We start from the raw sequence: 24,803 nt of genomic DNA, 5'->3' as shown, positions 1-24,803 counted from the left end.
AGAATTTCATTTATGAATTGGTGTTTATCCCTTGAAGCACTGTATTCTAACTCAGCTTTCATCCAAAAGAACCCTTTTTGGGATCTGTAGTTAAAGTTGGTCTCTTTCCATTTATCAGCAAGCACCCCACGCCCCCAATTTGTGCAGAATTTTTATTTTATTCCTCCTGCATGCCTTAGGCATTAAAACTAAGTCAAGGAGGGGTCGGGGATTTAGCTCACTGGTTCCCACGCCTGCCTTGCAAGCGCAAAGACCCAAGTTCGATCCCTGGTACCAAAAAAACAAAAACAAAAAAAAAAAAAAACCACTAGGTCAAGGAGAAACCTTATCCCATTCCTGCCCCCTGCTGGTTGAAAGCGACACTGCAAATCAGTAATTATGAATCTAACCACCCTTGGCATCATACTTTCTTTTATTCCTGCTGCATTTATTGGTGTACTATCAGACATGCAATTGTCATCTTCTGTATTCCAGTCTTTATCAGTATTTTAAGGGTGCACCTGCCTAGTGTGTAGCCTCCTGGCCTTTAGTAGCAATAAATAGCATGTGAGATCTTCCTAATGGGGTCCCCACAGCATGATTTTGATACATCTAGATCTGACATTTGGACTCCAAATTTAGGTAGCAAAGTGTTTTCTTTCTTCATGCAAAATTTCTGGAAACACTGAGCTTCAAATTGATTTTACACACAGTGAAAAACGAAGTATTGTATCTTAGTTATTAAGCCTCTTACAACAACAATAAAAATGTAGTATCTCAGCCTTCCTGTGAGCCAGGAATTCTGGAGGTGACTTAATTGGGTGGTTCCATCTCAGGGTCTCCTAGGAGCTGGTCAGGTTGTTAGTCAGGGCTGCAGTCATCTGGACTCCATGCACCTGGGCTCCAGGTGGATCCTGGTTGTTGGCAATTTCTCCGATCAAGTGCTTGGCGTCTGCCAGAGTGAGTGACCCAGGGAGTGCAGAGAGAAGCCATGTGGTCTTCAGTGGCCTGGCCTCAGGTCCGCTGTTGTTTCTGAAATATCCTCTTGGGCACAGAAATCGGATCTCCTAGTGTGGAAGGGGACGGTGTGAGGGGCCTCCTGGTACGCTGGCTGCCATGTGCTGTAGCCTGCCTGTGAGCTGTCAGGGCATCTGGGCCCAGACGAAGAACAAACTAGAAATCTTTACATGGAGGGATTTTAAAGTGGCAAAGTTAGACCGGCTCATTGCTTACTTTTCTTTCCTCTGGGAGAACGTAGCTAGTCCTCAGCACTCCAGACCTGACACTTAGATGGAGCACTTAGCCAAGTAGAGAAGAGTGGTCATAGACGTGAAGTTCTTCTACCTTTCTGAGATGTAGAACCCATGAAGGGGACATGTGCAAGCATGTTTTTATGAAAGTGACATGAGACCATTTTAAATTTTTTTAAATGTGACCTATTGATTCTGAAGAGTGAGAACTGTTTCTGCAGAGAACACTTAGAAAATGATGGCTGACCAAGATTCACAGAAACTGCCACTTTTTTTCCTAAGATACTTTTTCAGATTGCTTACATATTTGTGTTTCTTTAAGCAGTGAGCAGCATTTTTGGGTATGCCGCCTGTCAGAACACTGCTAGTCTAATCAAGGTCACAATGACCGAGAGATGGAGATGGAGGGAGAGGAGAGGATAACGGAAAAGAGTTGTGTTATGTACTTGTACCAACTCGTCACAATGAATGTAATCGTTATGTACTAATAAAAAAAGAAAAATTTTAAAAATAGAAAAAAATGAAGTTGTTTGGTGGTACAGACCTACACAGAAATGAAAAACCCAAACAAAAAATGAAATCGTTTGGTTGGTATGGACACTTAAGGAACAGGTACTAATAGAGCTGACATTAGAAGTGTCTTGATCAGAATTTTATTTTAATATTAAGGACTTTGAAGTAAAATTAGAAAGGAAATCTGAAGTGGCTAATCCTCTCTGCTACTACTTTCTTGTAAAATAATTTTCCTCCTCTATCTTCCACTCTGTCTTAAAATGGATTTTCATAAACGCATTTTCAGCTGTTCACTTTGAAAATGTTTGTCAGTGATCTGGGCATGGTGGTGGCACACACCTGTCATCCCAGTACTGGGAGGCTGAGGCGGGAGGATCATCACGAGTTCGAGGCCAGCCTGGGCCACACAGTGAGATCGAGGCCAGCGTGCACTACAAAGTGAGACTCTGCCTCAAAATAAGAAAAGAAAATATGTCAGTGAGTGATAATTTCAATATTGTGAATGTACAAGAATGTGTAGGAACCAGCCTATGAGCTGAGCTCAGACCTGACCAAGGGGTGACTAGGATGAAAAAGAGACACAGAAACAGGCCAAGGGGCTCATGTCTCCCTCCGACATAGAGCCCCACATGACTGGTGCACCTCGGCCGTATTCCCTCAGACAGGGGCATGAGCAATTGGTTCCACAGGATCCATCCGTCTCCTGCCCTCCACAGCACTTCTCCGGGTAAACAACTCAACCTCGGGAGTTTTTACCTCTCCCTGCAGCGTGTCAGCAGCTTGCTTGCCCTCTGTCTTCTCAGCGCTCACCGAGGGGGGAAATTAGGCCTCAGTCTTCCCACAAAGATAGGGACATTTTAAAGTATTAAAATTTCATCAGTCTGTCTTTTGTATAATGGTTGTAGTGGCATTTAATAAATAAACGTTAGGGCCCAGGGATTTAACTCAGTGGTTCGGCCGCCTGCCTTGAAAGCACAAGGTCCCGAGTTCGATTCCCGGTAGCAAAAAAAAAAAAAGAAAGAAAGAAAAGAAATAAATCATGTTAGGCATATGAAATTCCTAGCTCTGAATTTTTATTAATCCTTCCAGTAATGATTGTTTATTTACATTTATAATTTAGGTGTAAAGGTATTGTGTATGCTTAATGTTAAATGGAATAAATTTAAAAGAAAAAGCCCTTTAACTAAGTAAATGTGAATTGGGCCAAGGCCTTTGGCAGCTTCTGGGGTCACAGTGATGAGCAGACACTGTTCCTGAATTCCTGCAGCTGTGAGTGTGGCGGAGAGATGGGCCCTAGACTGAAACTCCACAGCGAAGCCGGTCTGTGTGAGCTGAGGCCCTGCGGAGCCTTCTAGGCGGAAGAGACTGGGGATCTGAGGGAACTGTGCTCCTGCGCAGCCCTGGGAGGAAAAGTGGGAAGGGGGAAGAGGCAAGAAGCTGAGCACTGACCGGAGGGGAGTGGCGCCAGTGAGGGGAGTGCACAGAGGGAAGCATAATTTCCAGTTTTGTAACTGGAGCAGCTGGGTGGAGGTTGAGGGTTTTGAAATCAAAGACAGTGTTCTTGGGGGAGCAGGGGGAGACTTGGGAAGGAGTTGTGGATTGGAGAAGACGTCTGGGTAGGTTCCACGTGAGGCGGTGGTGGGAAGCTAGTGGAGACTGCAGCTAGGCGGAGGGGTAGGCCAAGCTGGACCTCAGGAGGAAGGTAGGAAAGTAAGTTTGCAAATGTCAATATGGTCGTGCGATTTAGGTTAATAAACTGTTCTCAAGTCTTGTGCAGACCAGTGATACAGTCAAATGACTTAAGTGTGTTAAAATTTTATTGACGTGAATAACTGCCTTTTGAAAGATTAATAAAATCGGGAAAGTTGTTTTTATAAAGTATCTTGTGAGAACAGCCAGTTTTTCTTGCTTTAGCGCTTTCGGTGATTTAATGCCCTCCTTTTTTTTATCTCATTCTAGAGGAATTTGATTAGTTGCTTTTTTGTGCTTATCCAAAGATGTTAATTCATTCTCTTATTAATTGTTGAAATCTGGTTACAACATGTTGTTTCCTCATATCATATATTTTAAAACATTATTCAGCTGAGTCTTACTCTTAGTATCATTTTTTCCATAGCTTTTTTTTTTTTTTTTTTAATTTGAGACAGGATCATATTGTGTAGTCCAGGCTGGCTTTGAACTCACTATGCAGCCTGGGCTGGCCTCGAACTCAGTCCAGTCCTGCCTCAGCCTCCTGAGTGCTGGTATTACAGGTGTGAAACACCATGCTTCACTCCCCGTAGCATTTCTTAAACATCGCTGTCCTCTTTGATGGAGGGAACCCTGTTATGGCTGTGTCTAGATGTGCCCCAAAGTCTCATGCAGTCATAGCTGGGACCTTTTTCAGAGGTGGCTGGATCTACAGTGTGTGATGCTAGGATTGATTCATGGAGCAGTGCTAGGCTCAAGGGCACTAGGATTAAGGGTGTGAGTGCTGCCCACCCCAAGTAGCCTGAGTAAGATAAAAGGGATAGAAAGAGCTGTGGTATCCCTTGTTGCTCTGCTACCTTCTGCCCACCATGAACTCTGCGATGCCCCTCTGCCAGGCCACCCTGCTTTGGAGCCAGCCGATTATGGATTATGGACTGAAACTCTACAAACTGTGAGCTAAATAAATAAACCTTTACTCCTTTAACTTTGGGTGTTGGGTATTTTGTCTCAGCAGTGAGAAGAGTAACATAGAGCCCACCCATGCAGTTACTACCCTGATCTTTTTTCCCTCCTTATTTAGGAATAATCTTGAAATCCTCCCTTACCTTACTAGAAAGTTTCATGAAATGTTCAGCTGTGTTTATTAGCAGTTATATCGTTACTGGTAGAACTACTGGCTTAAAGCTAGAAAAAACTTATTCAAGAATAAGAAAGCTTTTCTTTTGAAGCATTGCAAACAAGTAAATGCTTTATCACTCGGATGGATCTGTTTGATCTTTTGATCCCCATTGACTTTTTGTTAGTCACTCACTCGTCAGCTTAATGCAAAGCACTCCACCAAGCTCTGCAGAAGGGAAAGCCTGGCGGTGCCAGATACCACACTGCACCCTGTAGCCCTCATTGTGTAGCAGTGAGTCCTGCATACTACACACGGGCAAGAGCAACCGGGAAGTCCTTGCAGCTGTTGCTCAGACGCCATAGGGTTCAAAACCAGCCTCAGCAGCCCAGCGTACCTAATGATTTACCCAGCAGCATCCATGATCTCAAAGAGTCACAGCAGCTCCCCGTATGCTCTTCCTCTTACTGCTTGGCTTCCTCTTGTGGGGCAGCCACCAGGTGTACTTTAATGGAGTGTTCCCAGAAAGAGACTTCCCATTCTCCACCTTCCCACAACGGGGAGATCTGAGGTTAAGAAAAATATAACTGGCCAGAGCCAATTTCCACAGAGTTTTAAAAAATGTGAACACGAAGGCCACGCATGGTGACACACACCTGTAATCCCAGCATTTGGGAGGCCTGGGCTGCAAAGCAAGATCCTATCTCAAAAAACCAAAAAATCAAAGTGAAAACAGCAGTGAAACCTAGCTAATTAAAGGGCAGGCAAAAGAGAAGTTAGAAAAGGAACCCGAGATAGATCAGAACTGGGAGTGTGAGGTGACTCATTATTTCCTAGGATATAAACATCTGGTATTTTGTCATCAGCTTTAACTTCGTTGTCCAAGACCCACTGTCCACATTAAAAGACAGGTGTTCATTTAGAGGTGGGGGTGATAAGACTAAAATGCATCAACACATGCCTTTACTCCCTGTGCTTTCTCTTCTGTTTCTTTGTCTGAAGTCCTGGCAGCATGCATCCTATTAACCAAATTTTGTTGTCCAACAAGGCATCACACTAGATTTAAAAAATAGTGCCCTGTGTGACCTAGTTTGCACAGACAAGAGCGGAAGTAAAGGAAGGGCTGCTTTTTTAATATAACTGTGCCGTGGCCCAGTGCTGTATGTAGAAATCAGAGATCTTGACAGCTTGGCACATGGCTGCTTTGAGTCACTGTTTCCGACAGGTTGTGTCTGTCACCCCTGTGCAGCCTCCCTGGTCGTTCTTGACGCCACTCTCCTCCCCTAAACTCAGACTATATTGCAAGACAAAAAGTAACTTTATCAGCTGCTGCTGCAACAGCCCCCCACTATTCTGTTGTTCTAAATAAGCTGACCAGATTCTAGTCTGAGGTGGGCTGGGGCTGGGGAGCCGTGGACTGATAAGTTGGGGTACAGTAATTGCTTTCTCTTCATGTGGGCCTCTCCACATGTTAAAAACTTGCTTTATTTTTTAGTCTTACAAGAACACTAAATTTGCCAAGAAGTACTAACATTTCTACTCTTCACAGAACTTTGGGGACAAGTCAAAGGTGTAAAAATGATAAATTTTAGAAATGGATTCATGAGGAAAAGCCGAATGATTCAGTTCTGTATCATTAGTGAAATGCAAAATTATGAAAAATTAGCTAAATATTGATAATTTATTCCTCTTGGTAAAATAGCAGTGCTAGTCAGTGAGAAGTGAAATGACCTACTCATTGGTCAGGGACACGTGGTTCTCAGCCTTTGAGGAAGAGGTAGGTAGCACTGCACTTCCCTGTGCCTGGGATCAGTTTGTAGCTGTGGCTTTCGGACCGGGTCCCGCCTGCTGCTGTAACTGAGGTTTTGGGAGCCCAGTCGCACTCGCTGCTTCATGTATGTCGTGTCTAGGACCGCTCTCATTATATCAGGAGAGCTGATGGTGGTGTCAGAGGCTGTTGGGTTCACAGGGCCTCAGCTATGTCCTGTTTTATAGAATAAGTTTGTTGGCCCTTGTTTTAGACTTTTACATTATTAGAATAGGTTAAGGAAGGTGGGTGAGATGCATAAATCCAAGGATAGTAGCACGAAAGTGAACTTTAAATGTATAAAAATGTACATGTTAATGCCATTTGTGCTGGCCCTTAAAATTTTTTTAGAAGAAAAGTCTTAATAATTACAAGAGGGCTGTAATTCATAAGAATGATGCTATATTAGGCCAGGCTTTGTTTGTTAAGATAATTCATGAGCTTTCAATAGGGAATTCATAATTCCAGCATTTAAAAAGCAAATATGCATGTAATGTTGACTAAATCAGGTAATTGTGAGGAAACAATTTAAAATTTTATTAATTTTTTTCCACATTGGAAGTTAGGCATATTTACTTGAACATATATTCTGGCTCATGGTTAGAGTTTTAATTTTATTTGATTTGCTATATAAAAGTATAGTCTTGAGACTGTGCCCTTCAGCGATGTCTTCTCTACCCATCTACTGCAGAATGATTTGAAGAAGGTAGGTATTTACTAGTCTTATGAAATACTGCAAATTGAATATTGAAATTTCTGAGTAAAAGACACAGAGTTTAAGGTGCAGGATTATGTGAACAAGGACAAGAAATTAAGCATCTGTACAACTGGAGAAGGAGCTCTTTACATGAAATATATCTGTACTGGCACCACCAAAATATATTCTACTAGCTTGGCTTTGTGATCTCTAATAAAGCCTGCTTTTTTTAAGTGAATGAAAAGGATTTATACCAAATGGAATGTGTTTTTAAATGAAGGCATATACTGGGTGTGGTGGCACAGGCCTGTAGTCTCAGCACTCAGGGAGTTTGAAGCAGGAGGATTGCAAGTTCAACCCCAGCCTGGGCAATTTAGTGACTTGGTGAGACACTATCTAAAAATAAAGGGGGAGGGCCAGGGATTTAGCTCAGTGGTTCCGCTGCTAGCAAGCTCAAGGACCCAAGTTCGATCCCTGGTACCAAAAATTAAAAATAAAAAAAATTTAAAAAAATAAAAATAAAGGTGGGAATTGGAGTTCAGTGTGAAGGCCCGGGGTTCAATTCCCAGTATCAACAAGAGAGACAGAAAAAGAAAGAGAGATTAAGATATGAAAAGAAATGATTTAGATGAGAAGCAATTTTATTTTAGCCTGTTAATTTCACAACATAAAAAATAGTATACCATACGCTATGCTGAGCAGACTTCAAAAATCTGTTTATTAAAGCCGGGCGTGGTAGTGCATGCCTGTAATCCTAGCACCCTAGAGGCTGAGGCAGGAGCATTGCCTCGGATTCAAGGCCAGCCTGGGCTACACAGCGAGTGAGTTCAAAGGGCAGCCGAGACTACCTGGGGGGAGACCCTGTCTCCAAAAAAAATGTTTATTTAATGCTCACAATAACTTTATAAAGTAAAAAATAATGTTCTTCCCACTCAGCACTTGAGTAAACTGAACTTTAGGAGTTTAACTTGAAGTTTGTCACAGGACTAGGACTTTGAAATGCCACAGTCCACATCTTCAGACCACACTGCAAGCCTGTACACATGCCATCTATTCCTGGCTCCTATCACTTCCCTATCCTTTTTCTTCTCCCTTTCTCCCATCCCTTCTCTTTTCCCATTTCCTTTCTTTCTCTTTAATTGGTAATGATATCACTAATACATGAGTACCACAATTCATGTGGCACAACAGAGTGTAATGTAAAAAAAGTAAGAGTAGCCTTTATCCACACTGTTGACATTTAGGATCATGTGTGGGTGTCGTGGCTATCTTCCAGGCCAGCACATACAGTTCTACTTTACTTTTAACAGCTCCATGACGCGCTGCCTGGTAGAAATAAACTTTAATTTGGAGCCATTCTTCTCTGTGGATTGTTCTTTTAATTTCCGGCATCGTGTTTTCTTTTTGTTGGTGTTTATATTACTTTGCCTGAGGAACAAGTGTTTGCCTTACCCATACTAATTTGAGATGACTGAAGTGTTTCTGTGTATCTAGTTTTAATTTTAAAATGGAATAGCTGCATTCTGTGACCTTTCATGATATTTTGAGTCTGATTTCTTGAAAAGCATTTTGTATCAACAACAGGAGATCTTGTGACCTTTTCCTAAAGTCCATGAAAAATTTTTCTCCTTTTCTCAGTTATCAACTTTATGTTTTATATGTCATAATGATTATTTATTTATTGTGGTGCTGGGGACTGAACCTAGGACCTTTGCCCTGAGCTCCATCCCCAACCCTTTTCTTTCTTTTTTTGGGGGGGGGGGGGGATGGAGTCTCGATGAATTGCTAAGTTGCCCAGGTTGGGTTTGAACTTGCTCTCTTCCTGCCTCAGCCTCCCTCAGTGCTGGGATCATGGATGTGTGCCATCACCCCTGGCTGTCAACGGTGATTTGTAAATTTTTTTAAGAATTAAAAAAAAAAGAAGAAGCTATTTCAATCAAATGTTTTAAATCACATAAAGATGCTGTTAGTGGTTGATTCTTCATAGGTCAACTATAAAATCTTATATATTTTTAAATTCATGTAGTGAAAAAATTTGACCCACAAACTAAGCAAGTAATTTTTCCAAAACAGTGTTACAATAACTAATTTAATTTCTGGCATCATTTTTATAGTTAAAGAACACACTCTACTATTATTGTTGGTATATTGGTTAATTATGCTTTTTTACAACAGCAATGCTTATTGTAGATACTTTAAAGTCAACTAACTTTTCTGAAGTGCAGCAAGACTTCCAAATGAACAGAGCCCACCTCAGTGTTGAAGGCACTGATATTATGAAATGAGTGGAGAGGTGGTAGGGAGGCAAAAATGTGAGCAAGTTGTCGTTTGTTAAACCATAGTGATAATGGTCATATTAGAATATGATGAATCAAAATACTGGGTCTGGCTGGTGTGGATGGGTTTTACAAAGCAAGAGGCAAACCTATCCCTACAAGTCTCCCTCCTAGCAGAGAAGCACTGTGGCAAAGCAGAAAAAGCATGAGTTCTTTCTAATCCTTTCCCCCAATTTCTTGGTACTGAAGATCTGGAAAATTTGTGTCCGTCTCGCCTTTTCGTGTGTGTGGCGTGCAGAGTAAGACTTCTGACCACGTCCTGTGTAAAGGGAAGATTAATCACGTGCCCCTGACACTCGGAGCGGTGTGGGGCTGGGGCTGGTACAGTGTCACTGCTACAGATGCTGCTCTGGCCATGAGTTTTTAGCTCTTTGTCTCTGTTTTCAGTTATCTGGAAATAACTTAAAGTAGTGATGGTTTGTAATGGAGTGGGGAAATAAACAAAACGAGCTTTTTGGATTCCAGAATTGGTAGGCGGTGTTGACGTGTTAAAACTTTCAAACCCTTGTTTGTGTGCTACGCCAGATCAAGAATGTGGCTCATTCCTGAGGCCCAGCTTGTTTGTGAGCTGTAGGAGTGAGCACAGCTCGTGCCAGCTGCGCCTCCTTCCCCGCTGTCTGTGATGGGCTCTGTCTCTCCACTGACTCCACGTCACATCGAGAACCTCTCTGTCTCGATCTTAGTCGGCCTGGCGGCATCCAGCATCACTAATTCTTGCACTCTGGTTTGGTGCTGCTTTCTGGCCGTTCCTGCTCCACTCCATCTTGTTGGTCCCCTGCCATTCTTACTGGTGCTGGCGATACTTACTTTGGAAGATCTGATTTGTTATTCCTGCCTGAGGGCCTTAGCGTTGACCTTTCCCTTTGCCTGACTCTGCTCCCTTTTTGCCCATGTCCAACTTTGAATGATGCTTACTCTGGCCCCATTTCACTTGGTCACCCCGCCACATTCCCCGTAGTACCGCCTTATACACGCCGTTTACTTATTTCATGCCTTTGTAATTTTCTTCTCTGGTATTGTAAGCCCCATGAGGGCAAGGATCTCATTTTTCCACAGATATGCCAAGCACAGAACCTGGAACACAGTCAGCGTTGTTGAATGATGAAGACAAAGCACCCACCCAGGGCTCTCCTTTAGGTCCCCCCACTCCCGTCAGGCTCTATGGGCCCCTTGCGCCAGTCCTCTGCACATCTCCCTCTTTCCCGAACTTCCCATTTCCCAACCTCTCCGCATTAGTGTCTAATGGGTATCAGAAAAACAGCTCTGCAGGCCTTGCTGCCATCTTCTTTCTCTTTTCTGGACTGACCACCCCTCACCCCCAGCCTGTCAGTGGGCTCTTGACGCTTCCTGCCTGCAGAGCTTCCCCAGATCCGCCTGCTTCTCCATCTCTGCACACCTGCCGCTTGTGCTGCCCCTGGCTTTCCCCAGCACCTGTGATGCTTCTCAGCTCTTCCCGTTGCTGCTCTGGACCTCTCATAATCCATTCTCCACACTATAGCCAGATTCATCTCAGAATTGTGAGTCAAGTCCTATCACAGTCTTTCAGTGGCTTTCCCATAGCACTTAAGAATAAAATCCAAAATCCCTCTCTGGCTTAAAAATCCAACAATGGTTGCATTAATACCTCTCACACCTCATCTCCTAACCATTTTCCTCTCACCTCACGGTCACTCAGGCCTTTTTCTTCAAAATGCCAAGCTTAGGGCTGAAATGTAAACTGTTCCACTCTACCTGGATTTCTTTTCCCCTTCCATGCCATTGACGTCAGTACCTGACTGAAGGTTTTCCGACTGTACATTCACCTGCTCACTTAAGCTGCCTTGGTTCTTTGCATTACCCTTTCCTACTGTCTTCTTGTTCTTTGCATTTCCCCTCCATGAGAATGGAAGCTCCCTGAGGGAGCTTGATGAATATTCATAGGATGAGTGAACAAAGAGAACAAATTGTTTTTTTTATTTTTTTATTTTTTGGTACCAGGGATCGAACTCGGAACTTTGCGCTTGCAAGACAGGCGGCAGAACCATTGAGCTAAATCCCCGGCCCCACAAATTGTTTTTAAAAGTTACAAATTTCTGTAATACTCAGTAATAATATTTTAACTATCTGATGACCAAAATTGATAGGCAGAATGAAAAAAATTTCTGTTCTCATTTTTGGGAGAGAGTACTAAGAAATATTTATTATTCTGTCTCTGAGCAGAAAGCAGTAATAGTCCTGTCCCACCCCCAGTTTTTCTTTTTATTTACATAATACACTATTTCAATAATATTTTTCTTATAATACTTTATAAAACAGCAAAACTGTTTTGTGTATGCTTTTGTTTTTCTAGTAAAGCATGAGAGATTTTATTCTATTCTAAGCATTGTCTGTAGCAAGAGACAGTTTGGATGCCAAAATAATGTATAATTAGGTCTATTCATTATCTTGCCACATGCTAAGTAGATGTTAAGGGTTTATTGCTGCATTAAAAGTCACTGGGGTATTTAAGTTTACCTTATGAAACTGTATTTTAAAATTTACAGTTCTCTTTTGTCAGATACTAACAAATTACTGTGCAGAATTTATACCTCTGCCAAAGACTCTTGCAAATATATGCCTCTGATCTTCTTGTTACTGTTTGTTTTTTTATTTTATAACCCCAGGGGCTCACTTTCTTAGTATATAGTTGAAAAAAGTCCTATTTTTATAAGTTACTAAGATTGAATATTTAAAAATCAAGTTTCTGCCAGCTTTCTTTTCTTTTCTATAATATCATCTGGAAGGTCTCTGGGCAAGAAATCGATAAAATATAAGTAGGAATCTTTCATGAACGATTCACCATGTCAGTACTTGATGACTGATTGGTACTGTGTTCAACTGAGAAGTGTTATTTGTTTGTCCCAAAGAAGGAAATGGTGACAGTGATAGCAGGTATTTCCAATCTGTGCTTTATTTCTTGATCTCAAGACCCCCACCTCAGTTGCCTGAACCTCTTGTATGTAGGCTTGTTTCGTGAATCCCTGACCATACAATCTTGGAGACTTCCAGTTAATTGTTCAATACTCAGCCGCACTGTAGACTTTAATATAATTGTGCTGTAAGCTACTTTTTGCTTAAACACTGAGTTCTGTTAAAAAACAAACAAAAATACAGCATTAATCCTGCTGACCACAGAAGCCATTGGTGAAAAGTACAGTCGAAGACTTGAGCTTGTTTGGGAAACTGTGTGTAACTGATTGTGTTTTTTGTTTGTTTTTTTGTTTTGTTTTGTTTTGTTTTGATACCAGGGATTGAACTCGACCTTGTGCTTGCAAGGCAGGCCCGGTGCTGCTGAGCTAAATCCCAGGCCCATTGATTGTGTATTTTATTCTCTAAGTTAGGTGGGATCTCAGACTATTTGAAAGGGCCCAGTTTAAATCTTTATGTCTTTTTCTCCTCCTAAATAGATTTCCTTTTCATTTTTCTTGGACTTGGAAGAAGTAATACAAGTCCCAGGGTCTATATGCCTGGCTATGATCAGCGTTACTTTTCAATTACCAGTACTAGTAGAGAAAATGGCGAAATGTCAAACTTTCTAACCTTATTTCAATTACTGTTTACCTGTCCATCTCACCCTATAAACTATTGAGCAGCCAGAACACTGGCTCTTAAGCAGAGGAACCTCACAATTTAGGGAGCTTCTCCAAAATATTTGATCTCACACCAAAAGGTCAATGATTGGTTTTTCTGAATTGGGGCAGGGTGTGTATGGGGGGGGGGGGGGGGGTCCTCATGTTTTCTGTCTAAACAGATAATTCTGCTGTAACCCTGTGGTAACCAGAACAATAGATTGCAATATAGGACTCAACTCATAGGATGTACAACACCAAGAGTGGACCTTACCATAAACCCTAGACTCTGATGATAATGTGCCATTGTTGACTCAATAATAGTAGCCATGCATGTGGGAGAAGAGGTGGGATATGGGCAACCCCCGTATCTTCTGTTCATTTTTACTGTCAACCTAGAACTGCTCTTAAAAACATAGTCTACTAAAATAAAACAGTAAGTTGCAGTATAAGACTGCAACTCATTTCTGTTTTTGTTCTTCCCATTCTCTCTCTTTGGTTAGGTATTGAATGAAAGCCAAATGTCTTTAAGTTATGAAGACATCCATCCATCCATCTGTCCATCCATCCACCCATCCCTCCAGACATGTGTACATGTAATGGAATACAGTAGGGATGTATTACTCACTTGTCATAGAAACAGGTTGTATCTTTGGTTGAGTTTTTAAACATTCATTCTTACTGGGTATCATTTGGGAAACATTACATCAGCTTTTGCTGGTGGAGACAAGGGTAAGTCAGTAAATTAATGAATGATGAGATAATAAAAAATGTTTTTAAAAAGAACCTCTAGTTAAAATGAAAGGACACATGTAATTGCAAGATAATCTCAATTTTAAATCAGAATACTTAAGTTGAATGTACAGGAAATGCATATCAAAGGGTAATCAGATACAGGGAGAAATTTGCACAGTGAATCCGGAAGGAGTACTGTGCCAGGATAGCTGGGGTTACCACTTCTCTTCCCTGGCCTCGTTTGCCTGTGTTGACATCTGCCACTTTCTGGTAGTGCCCTCCCTCCCTCTGCTGTCTCTCACAGCCCTAACCCTTGCCATCTGCTTCCACATTCCTTCCAAATAATTAACGTGTCTCTTTTCTCTTCCCAGTGCTGACAGCATTCGCCCTGCCCATGTCACAGGTTCTTCAGTCCTCACACCAGTCCTAAGATCCATTCTGTCACAGTTCTCAGCCTTCCACCTGGCTGGCTCCTCTTCCTTCTTTCTTCGGATCTGATCCTAGTGTTCTTCTGGGCATTACAGAAGTTGGCCCCTCACAAAACCTCCCCAGTTCCCTCATTGGAAGCCGTCTTCTCCTCCCTCTCGACTCTCCATACACCAATACACCTGTCTTTCACCATAACACACACACACACACACACACACTCTTCTTTGGTCTTCATAGTTTAGCTCTTTTATTATTGTTTTGTTTTTGTTTTTTGAGACAGGATCTCGCTATGTAGTTCAGGCTGGCCTTGAACTCAATATGGAGCCCAGGCTGCTCTCGAACTTGCAGGGATCCTCCTACCTCGGCATCCAAAGTGCTGGGATTATGAGGGGTGCCACCACACCTGGCTGACATTTCTTAGTATGTTGTATAACTCTTGGTATTTGCTTTTATTCTTTTTCTTTTCCTGGACTTTTCTTCAGAAATGGAATGTTTATGTAGCACAGTACACTCACAAACTTTGTAGCTTTGCCTCCCTAAAGCTTGTTGCCAATGAGCATGCTAAAGGAAATGGTGTATTGGTTGCTTTCTTTGAACTTGATACCCTACCCTACCTGGGAAAATGTTAGATTTAGATGTGGTTCTATGCATTTTTTCAGTGATTAAAAAAGAATTCTTTTTCCTTTAACATTTCAATTTTTGTGACCAAGTAACCAAGAAAGGTTGTAAGGAAAAGCAGTACTTACCCTGTGTGGCCATTTACAGGTACAATTAGCCCCCTCCATCATGCTTGCTGAACTTGGCTTGGTTTGTGTCAAGTGTACAAACTTCCTATTTCTGCCTGTCCGCTCAAGGTAAAAGTGGGAGGTGGATATGAAAGGATTGTCTGCTTGGTTTTGGTGGGGCTGGACTAGATCTGTATTTATGGGCAACTAAAACAGACCAGAGGATAAGTGTCTTCACCATACTTGCATCATTCATAACTATATGGCTTTGGTATACTGAACAATCCAGGCAAATTATTTAATGACACAGATATAAATATGTAAACTTTTTGGTTGATTTTTGTGACATTTTAACAAAACTTGTTTCTTAAAAAGCAGAGCTTTTTCCTTTCAAAATCTTGTTTTATAGGTTTATCAATATATGTGTAAGGTCTGCTGTTACATAATCATACCTGTGCAGTTATGTATAATCTACAGATGAGAAAAATCCCATCATTATAATTTACAGGTAGCAAATTTTTTAAATGAAGACACAGTATTTTAGTTTATTAGTATTTCCAGAGGAGAAATTAAAATACCTCTACACAGTTTGCAGACTGTAGAGGACAGAATAAGAAATGCAAAGCTGAAATATGATTTGTTTAATTTTTCAGTGGTCTTATTTATGTTTTGAGCTTATATCCTGAATACCTTGAAACTTCAGTTTATTCCAGAATTTTGAAATACTTATGTTGACATAGTTAATTAAATATTGAAACCAGTGGTTCTAATAAAAGTGTAGAAATAATCATTTCCAGTCACATCAAGATAAATGAACCACAAAAATCATGAAGTTAAAACAAATCAATTATCACTTGGTAGTTCCATTTAGTTTATTACTGTTAATGATCTTCGATTGAATTCGCAGCTCTCTGTGTTTGTTTGGAAGTAGGTCATCACATGCTGAGATGAAATACCAAGTCATTTAAAGGAGATACTGAGCATGCTCATATGAAGTACTTACTTTTGGAGATTGCAGGGTGTTTCATTTTTCTTTGGTGGAAAGAGATTACACGGTGTGCCCTTTCGTCGTCATTCTGCAAAAAAGCATGTAATTTGTCTTTAGAAACCAGAAGCCCGAGATAAAGGGAAGAATACAGGGTTTTTACCAAAAGGCTATTTGGTAAGTTAATTACCTGTTTTATTCTATTTTGTTTATTCCTAGCAAGACTGTGTCTTCCCTTACATCTGCTGCATCCTTTGTACTAAGCCGAAGCTTTTGTAACAAGTAACTCAGCTGCATTGGGAGGAAACTGTTTCTGCAGCCTGAATCTTACTCTTTGTTAATATTTTTGGTACATTTCCGAGGGGACAAGTTCATAGATTGATGCGATGATACTTCTCCGTGTTTCCTACAAATCTCATTTTCTTGCTTGTGCTCAGTAATGCTGGCAGAATTGTGTTCTCAGAGACTTTGGGATTTATTGGCTTGGACAACTTGGCATTTTTGTTCTTGTAACTTAATGAAATTATAGTTTTTGTCTTTTGATACTATACCTACTAAAGTAGTAGGTAAGACCTACTTAGCATAAGATCAATAATTTAAAGAAAATGAGATGTGTTGCAATAATATGTGCATATTATTAAATAGCCAGTTGAGAAATGTTGACTTTATAATGCAGTTGGTCATTAAAATAGTTAAAATGAGGTCGACAGCACTTTGTAAAACACAAGATGTCACCATTATTCTATATTCATATTTAGAATTCTGGTTTTTATTATTGAATTAACTATAAAAGTGCTTGGAACAAATAGCTTTACTATTTTGGGCTCTTTCCTGAACTCATACTACTGTGATTGCTAAGAAAATAATCTTATTTAATAATTTGTGTTTCTTTATCCAAAATGTTTGTATTTTATCATAAAGTTAAAGGAGGTATATTTTGTGCATTTTCCCTGTTATGTATAATTTCATGTAATATTTGAAATTATGTTTTTGCTACATAATGAACATGACTTTGATTATATATTTATAATAGATAAGCTTGGTAACCAAATCTTCTGAGTATTCTCATGGAAATTAAAGTTGCATCACTTTGCTAGAGATAAGCATATTTTTTTTGAAGATTCAGAGAGAAAGCATAAAATTATCATCTATATTTCTTTGGGGAAAATCTTATTTGTTGGTACATATAAAGTCAGGTAAGGAATTTGAGGAATAGAAAGTGCTTTAAAGAGTTCTAGAAAAATGATGTGGGGGGTGGGAGGAATGGGAAGAAAATACTAAATACTTAGTGCCTTCAAATGCCAAGCAATTATGTGATGCTTTCCTAAAATATCTTCATTTTGTGAACTGCCCCCACTATGCCATTTCCCGGGATTGGCACCTGTGAGGGAGGTGGGCGTACGCTAGAGCATGCCTGTCCGTGAGAGGGAGGGTTGGCGTTAGAGATGAGCATGAGGTGACATGGCTTGGGAAGTCTGTTCCCACTTCTCAGCACTGACTCACTGTGTGACCTTGGGCACTGCACACACCCTGTTTGTTTCCGCTTATTTTTAGTATACTTTACCATGGCAATAGGAAGTTCATTTAAGGTTTCTGAGTGATGAGACCATTCTATGGATGGTGGCAAAGATTCACTAGTACCATAGCTCATTCACCAATAGCTACTGAAGGGAGAAAAATTAACAAGTGACGCTTTTATAAATTCTATTCACTGTTTTCTTCCTTAATTAAAAAAATATTATGAGAAAAATGTAAAGTCATCTCTGGTCTTTGAATCTAATTTGCCAGAAATGTATATTCTGTGTATGTTATGTAACTAAAAAGCGACAGATGTAATTTTAATTTTTTTCTGTAGACTGGATAATCATGAAATTTTCATGACAAAAATTATACTTTATACTATTTTCTCTTATCCCATTTACCGCTAATCATAGAAGTAGAAGATAAATAGATAATCAGTCAAAAGATTATTAAAACCAGGGAGAAATATGAGGGGAAAGTGAAAAAGAGGAACATGGAAAGAAAAATTACCGATGGCAAGGATATCAGGTTTCTAAAGATTAAGCATATACTTTGTTCATTTGTAAGTGATTAAATTCTACTCATTTAATTTAGGATCTATCAATGAAGGAACATTTATTTCCTTAACTTTTATGTAGTTGAATAGTGCTTAAAGATCCTAAGTGGTGCTATATGTCAACGGAGTCTGTGGTTAAGTAAGTTTGGAGAATAACATACTATGATGGCTTTTTTATAGCAGAAGTGGCCTTTTTAACATACTGTTCATAACTCTACTCTGGAACTTAGTGTTTTCTGGAATATAGTTTCTTTTGAAAAAGAAAAATTATACCACATAACATTGAACATTTGGCAAACCCTTCAATAATTCAAAATATGAGCTCATATTTAAAATACTGGGATAACTGAAAGAATTGTGGGTTTACTTTTACCTTCTATCTTGTAATTTTAGAGTTATAAGGTGATAGGATATAAAAATTACAATTAAGCAGGCCAGGGATTTAGCTCAGTGGTTCTGTTGCCTGCCTTGCAAGCACAAGATCCTGAGTTCGATCCCAATTACCAAAAAAAAAAAAAGAATAAAGGATACATTTTTTAAAAATTACAATTAAGAGAGGCATAGACAGACAGACACACACACACACTCATACACTCACACACGCACACACCTGTAATTCCAGCACCCTGGGAAGCAGAAGCAGGAGGATCACAGGTTTGAGCTCACTGTGGGCAACTTAATGACTTAACAGGCCACTGTCTCAAAAGAAAAGGGCCAGGAGAGGTACCTCAGTGCAGAGGCCCTGGGCTCAGTCCCCAGTATCAAAAAACAAGTATGATTAGCAGATTCAGTGATAGTGATACAAGCTGAGGTTGCATTTTGACCACCAAGAGTGTCCCCTATGCCGGGGTTTAGGCACTGAGTACTACGAGGACATAGTGAGCAAGTAAAGATCTTGATAATTCTCACAAGATCCCACTCTTTCAAGTAAAGTTACTTCTAGATTGTTCCTGTGGTAAAACTAATTAATTTTAAAGCTGTGATTTGTAGTGGGAAATACGTGATACCTATAATCTGGTAGACCTGGGTTCTGATTTAGCTTCTTCTCGGTTGTGATTTCAGGCAAATGTTTTCATTTCTCTGCTCTCTATTTTTTCAACTATAAACAGAAATATCAACGTTTTTATAAAAGTTACTTGTCTTCTCTGAAATACAAGTTTCACAGTATATATTGATATATAAATTATACTTGGAATCTTTTTATAATAGTATAGTGTTTTTTGAAAAAAAGAACCAGAATGTGTACATGATAAAATGTTAAAAGGGTCTTAGTTTTTAAAACACTTGCGTGTTCTACCTGTGTTTGGTATGGTATGCAAAGTAGGGAAGATCGTTTTGTTGTATTGTTTTTGAAACAGGGTCTCACTATGTAGTTCAGGCGGGCCTTCCATTCATTATATGGCCTAGACTGGTCTCAAAAATCACAGTGATCCTCCTGCCACAGCCTCCCGAGTGCTTGGGATTACAGGCATGCATCTCATGCCCAGCTGAAGGATGAACTCATAAGCTAATGGAAACCCAATAATGCCTGGTACACAATTGGCATTCACTAAATGTATATTGAATTAGCTTTTTTCCCCTTTTTTGTGCTTTTCAGTCTGTCTCAATGAAAAACACTGTAAGAGATTGTGTTTTTTGTTTCTTCTCTACTTCTGTGAAGATTGATTTTTTAAAAAATCTTTGTGTGTGTGTGTGTGTGTGTGTGTGTGTGTGTGTGTGTATGTGTGCATTGAGAATTGACCGGCTAGGGTCTTGCGCACTCTACCACTGAGCTACATGTCCAGCCTGATAAGACCTTTTTATAATATTATTGTTAAAGAAACACATTAAAACTCTTAAGATACTCTTATTAATCTCCATGGATGAGCTGATATTAATTAGTAAGGACTTTTTTCTGTAAATAATTCTTTATTAACCATGACAAAGTTGTGTGACTGTACCCAAGAATTCTGCACTCCAAGGTCCATTGAAAATGTGGATGAAACCGCAGTGTAGCCCTTACACAGCAAGATGTCCCACCATTAGGTGGGACGGTTCGTGGAGAGAACGCCTTAGGGAAAACACCTCAGTTCATGTCTTAGGCTCCAGCATTTGATTTTGGGCAATTTTAGGGTCAGTTGGCTGATTTATGTAAAAAAATTACTTTATTGAGATTTCAGGGGTATAAATGATGTAAGATAGGTACATCAAAAGTATATAATCCCATTACTTAACCTGTCTGATCGTAACTGTTAATTAGGGAATTAATTGTTGGATTCTACCCCCTCATCAGATTCACGCCTCCTGTGTAGGTCACCACCTTCTCTTCATTGTAGTTCGTGACTTAACAGTTCTTTTCTCATCCATATTTCTCCACAACCTTTATCAAGTAGTCTTTTGGATTATATGCATATGTGGAAATGTCATGATGAAACTCATTAATTTCTACAATTAATATGTGCTAATAATTATAATTTAAAAGTATCCTTTTATATTTTCCATACCATCATTCAGCCTAGGAAACGTACTTTGGAATTTTTGTTTCTTGGTCTCATTTTGATACCTCTTCACATTAATCTTAGACTCATACATCCAGATCTTTACTAGCAACAGTCTCATAAAACCTTTCAGCAGCCCGCCTGCTGTTTTGGGTACAGTTTGAGTGTGTCCCCCAAAAGCCATCTCCAAGGAGCTTGGTCACCAAGGGGTGGACGCTGTGGTGGCAAAACCTTTAGAACGAAACCTGGAAACAGCAGTTAGGTCATGAGGGAGGCGGGAGTCCCAGATCAGAGTATGGTTCTTAGGGGAAACTGGTTAGTTCCTACAGAATGATTGCTCTGGTTGCTCTGGTTTCCTGTCTTGCCTTGTGATCTCTTCTGCCCAGTCTGCCACCTTTTGATGGCATCTCCACAAGGCCCTTAGCAGCAGCCCCATGCATAGGGTGACTGATCTTTGGCTTCTGCCTCTAGAGCTCTGAGTTTAATAAACCTTTTTTCTGTATGCTTTACCCAGCCCCAGGTATTTTGTTATAGCATAGAAAAGAGATAAGTGCAGCACGTGTAGGTTCAATTCAGGCTAACTCACTCTAAACATTTCATTCAGTTTCATGGAACCTGTATGTCTGCAGATATCATCAGCTTGAGTAACAAAAAGGACTGCAGGTCAAATTAAAAGTTAACATGAGCAAAATGAAGAGATAAATAGGAAGTACAGAGAAGTTCACATACTTCCCCAAATGACATATTCTGTCGTTTTAGAAGTATTTAAATATATATATACTAATTTGTTTCATTTATACTACTAGTTTATCTTAATTTGTTGAAAAGAAAGTTTTGTGGGGTTTTTTTTATGTGAATCTTTTTGTCTTATATCTTGTACTTTGAGTAACTACTTTGAAGATAAAAATACAGTGTAATAACTAGTGTTAGCCTCTTACTTAGTTATGAAATTTGGTTTTATTTTTTCACTTTAAAAAAGTTAAATATTTCCAACAGTAACAATGGTAAACTCCATTTATTTCCAAACAGAAATACCTTCCTTTTACCTGTTTTAAGCTCTAATATTAGAGTACAAAAAAAGTCATCCAGGATTCTCCAATTTCTAGAATGTTTTTGTCTCATTTAACTAGCTGTTGCCTGTTCTCCTTGCAAATCTGTCATAAAATTTCCTTGGAGGCTAAGCCTAAAAAGGATTAGGATTATAACGCACCATAATCCTCAGTAATTCTTTATCCAAACATGTACACCTCTCCCCGACTCCTGAAATTTTGAACTTTCCCCTCTTTTCCTGATGCGTTGTGTCTTCACTATCACCCAGAATGCTGTGAGAGAGGTTGAAGACTGGCTGTCATTCTCATGGTTTTCTTGATCTTAAGCCTTCTTCCTTTTCAGCGAAATGTATCAGACTCCCATGGAAGTAGAATACCTATTGGCTGCTCTACTGGCCCATCCACTGACTTGAAGAACTTTTTGTTTGATTTGGAGAAATTGATAACTTGATTTGGTTACCAGGTAGGCTTTTGTTCTAGCACCTCATTCATTCATTCACAATGGGGCCATAATTCATGTCTCGCTGCCAGGCTGCTTGAGCTACCAGTGGCACATGCATGACTGTCCCACCTGGGGATTTTTATTAATTTTATTAGTAAAAAGACCAGTACAGGTGTTAGATCAGTTTGTACCGCCTGATGAGACAGTCACCCTTGTACCACTGGTGGTGGAGCCAGCGGGAACGTGTTAAGTTAGAAACTTCATTTAAATAGCAGCTTTCCGTGCTCACACCTACTGATGCAAGTCTTTGTGTTGCTGGACCCAACAAGGCTCACTGAACATCAATATGCGGTTCCTGAGGTGGAGATAGATCCGTGTTTCTTAGTAAGCCTGACACAGAATTAGTATTTTTGTGATTTGTTAGCCATATTTGTCCAAAAGTAAAGTACAGGACCTTAACTATGCAATTTAGGGAACCTTAAATGAAAAAGTACATGTCTTAGTAAAATCCTAAAGCTATTCTAGTATTTTTATTTCTGACATTCTTTTCAAGTACACATCGGAAATCTACTTTGTAAAGATATAAAGCCATACTTATCTGTTGAGAAGGTTCTGTTCTACTTCTAGTTTCCTGATAGCTTTTACCGTGAACAGCTGTAGAATTTAGTCCAGTACTTTTTCTCCAACTAGTGACAGGATCATATGGCTTTTACTTTTCTCTGTTAAAATGATGGCTTTTGGGGGTGGATCTTCCAATGCTGAACCAACACTGCCATCCTTATGATAAAACCACTTTCTACATACTGTCAGATCTGACTTCTAATAGTTTTGTTTTGTTAAACAAATTTTTATCTGTGTTCATACTTTTTTCTTCTATTATCTTTATCCAGTTTTAGTATTAGCACAATGTTGATTTCCTAAAATGAGGGGAGAAGTGTTCCTTCTTTTTTCTGCTTTAAATGTTTGATATAATTTATCAGTTAAAATGTATATGAGCCTGCTGTTGTCATATAGGTAGATTTTCAAGCTAGGAATATACTTTCTTTAATAGGTGCTATTTAAATTTTATATTTCCTCCAGAGTCAGTTTCATGAATTTGTCTTCCAAGGTGCTTCTTAGAAGTTGTCAAACTTATTTCAAAAAGATTTTTGTAATATGCTTTCTATATCCTTTTAAATTCTGTAAAATCTGTGGTAATGTCTTTTAGATCGTTTTTTTAGATATCTTGATATTGTAATTTTAAAAATGTATAATTGATATTGTGTAATAGGAAGAAAAAGTCTAAAGGAGTACGGGAAGTGGGAGGGGTAGGGGAAAGGAAAGAAGGGAAAAGAAAAAATATGAGAAAAGGAAAAAAATGGAAACAAAGTCTTTGCAAATAGAGAAGGGTGGAGGAGGTGAAGGGAGGACAGGGGAAGGGGAAAAAAAATAAGAACCAAGAGACTCATGTAAAGGTACAAGATCCCAATGATGAATATAACTGTATTGGGGGGGGGGTTGGTACCGGGGATCAAACTCAGGTCCTTGCGCTTGCGCGGCAGGTGGCAAAACCACTGAGCTAAATCTCCGGCCTGAAAATATGTATTCTTTTTTTGGAGGGGTACTGGGGATCGAACTCGGGTCCTTGCGCTTGCACAGCAGGAGGCAAAACCACTGAGCTAAAGCCCTGGCCTGAATGTAACTATATTTTATACCTACAGTGTACCAATAAACATAATTTTAAAAAAAGATATAAAGCCATAAATCCAGAGCACAGTATCTGTGACTCAAGCACAGTGAAATTCTCCTCCTAGCCATCACTTTAGCATGGGTGATTACCAAGGAAGAAGTTCACGGTTAGTACTCAAGCTCTTCTCCCACTCTTCCTGGTGTCTGGCAGCAAGCTGACCTGCTGTCTAGCCTACATCTGTGGGTTTACCCCCTTTTCAGATGAACTGTGATGGAGTTTTTCTTCCTATCAAAAAAGTTATGTTTTGGATATCAGCACAAGTTTTCCTTAGAGCTATGCTTTTTCCTGAAGAATAAATCTCTGAAGTTACAGTTTAAGTCAGTGAGAAAGTATGATTTGTCTACTAAAATAATCTTACACTAGAAACATACCTTTCCATTTAGGACATGTTGCTGGTGGCAAGAACTGGAGAACTGTAGTGGTTAACATCTAGCCAGCATCATTCTTCTGAGAATGGAAAGAGGTCCAACTTAATCATAGGGAACAGCGCAAAAATCTTTCTGTATAAAGAAGTAAAAATTGTAGGGCAGAGAATGTGCTTGTTGGGAAACTTAATTGACCTATCAGTTTCCTGGTTGCAATCTGCATAGCCATTCCTTACTTTCACTGCTTCAGTAAAGCGTCAATAAGGAAGCAAGAAGCTGGGCATGATGGTACACACTTGAATCCCTGCCTCTAGGAGGCTGAAGCAGGAGAATCGCAAGTTTGAGCCTAGCCTGGGCAACTTAGGGACTTAGTGAGACCCCGTCTCAAAATAAAAAATATTTATAAAAGAGGTGGGGGTGTAGCTCAATACCCAGTAGCATTTGAAAAAAAAATTGTTTTTTCATGTACAAAGAATTGACCTTTTGAACCAGGTACAGGGACTCACTCCTATAATCTCACCTGCTCAGAGGATTACAAGTTTGAGTCCAGCCTCAAATGACATTCCTGAGTTTCTAGTGTCACCCTCAACATTAGCCTGAAGCCCAGCACATTGGGTGTTTTAGTTACAGTAAATGTAGTGGACATACACAGGTACTGCTAGGGTTGGATGTGGTTTTTCCTCTGGAGGTTCGTGTGCTGCTATTAGCATGGGCCCCCGAGTGGCAGGATTGAGCTGCTGACCCTTTAAGAGGAGAGGGGCTTGAAAGGGAGCAGTCAGGTCAGGGGCTCAGCCCTTGTGAATGGATTAATGCTT

General features: G+C 39.9%; 1 protein-coding gene across 22 annotated transcripts in view; it reads left to right on the top strand.

Moving 5' to 3' along the window:
• The window catches only part of Plekha5 (pleckstrin homology domain containing A5), a 231,805-nt gene that overhangs the window by 78,554 nt on the left and 128,448 nt on the right, over positions 1-24,803 (top strand). The window contains exon 1 of one of the 22 annotated variants that reach the window (XM_013072489.3): positions 15,220-16,026. The exons of 20 other annotated variants lie outside the window; for them this stretch is intronic. The gene's annotated coding sequence lies outside the window, so the exon portion shown is untranslated. Of the gene's footprint in view, positions 1-15,219; positions 16,027-24,803 lie in introns of those variants that run through there. One more of the 22 variants, XM_087213502.1, reaches the window with a different exon arrangement.

The sequence above is a fragment of the Heterocephalus glaber genome, unplaced genomic scaffold, assembly GCF_053883595.1.
Source record: "Heterocephalus glaber isolate CG9 unplaced genomic scaffold, H.glaber_assembly_v1.0 deba00001444, whole genome shotgun sequence".
Taxonomy (NCBI): Eukaryota; Metazoa; Chordata; class Mammalia; order Rodentia; family Bathyergidae; genus Heterocephalus; species Heterocephalus glaber.
Note: the sequence above shows the minus strand (reverse complement) of the source record. Positions and strands in the feature narration are given on the sequence as shown.